The sequence below is a fragment of the Phalaenopsis equestris genome, unplaced genomic scaffold (genome assembly GCF_001263595.1).
Source record: "Phalaenopsis equestris unplaced genomic scaffold, ASM126359v1 Scaffold000727, whole genome shotgun sequence".
In the NCBI taxonomy this organism is placed as follows: Eukaryota; Viridiplantae; Streptophyta; class Magnoliopsida; order Asparagales; family Orchidaceae; genus Phalaenopsis; species Phalaenopsis equestris.
In genome coordinates, this window is record NW_018165167.1 from 17,178 (window position 1) to 18,136 (window position 959).

Genomic DNA, 959 nt, shown 5'->3' on the forward strand with positions numbered 1-959 from the left:
TTATTATCAGGCGTAGAATTGGAGATTTTAGAGTGACAAACTAAAATCCCCAATTCGTTCCTATCGTTTGAGTACTGAAGCAGAGATGTTAGCCCTCAGGGGAGAGGAATGTGGGAGCTTCGAAGTGAGAGTCAGTACTTAAATTAACTATAAAATTTTGTGCAAATACTTACATCATGAACATTTGCCTATACTAATTCAAATGGAGGTCATAATGGCTTTCATTTGAGAAGAGTGTTTTTATAATTTTTATGTTTGATAGAGATTGAGGCGAAAACATTATTTTAGAAATCATGCATATTGTGATATTTGTAATTAGGAAAATAAAGTTTAAACTAACTATAAAATTTAGGGAAAACACATACATCTTGATCTTTTAATTAGCCATCAAACAACTATATTACTATTAATTACCAATTATAGCAATTAATTATTAACACAATCATTATTGTTTGTCCATATATACCGCACAATTCTTAGATACTTACATATCTACAACACAAAGTTAGATAATTACACTTATAACCCTTATGTGTATGATGTTATAAAAACATGCTTTGTGAGTGGAATTCCTTTACATTTCTCTTGTGAAGATTAGTTGGAATGTGTAGAATATTGATTAGTTTGAAATTAGTTTTTATAATATAATGTGATCAGTATTCTTTTAGCCTTCATTTATATTTAATATTGGCCATATGATTTGTTAAAATTCATTGTGATCCACTGAGATTCAAAAGAGTGGTGAAAGAACAACTAGAGTATTCATATTGTTTGATAGGCTATGGTGAAGTAGTATGTAGGTAATGCAAATAGATAGAGAAATAGGCTTTAATGGGCTCAATATAGGATTTAAGAAATTAAAATGACCAAAGGAAAATATGTTGAGATTTTCATACCTATTTTACACTAGTTTTGATGATATTGCACTTTAGAGAAGGGTATTTTTGATGTTTTGTTGC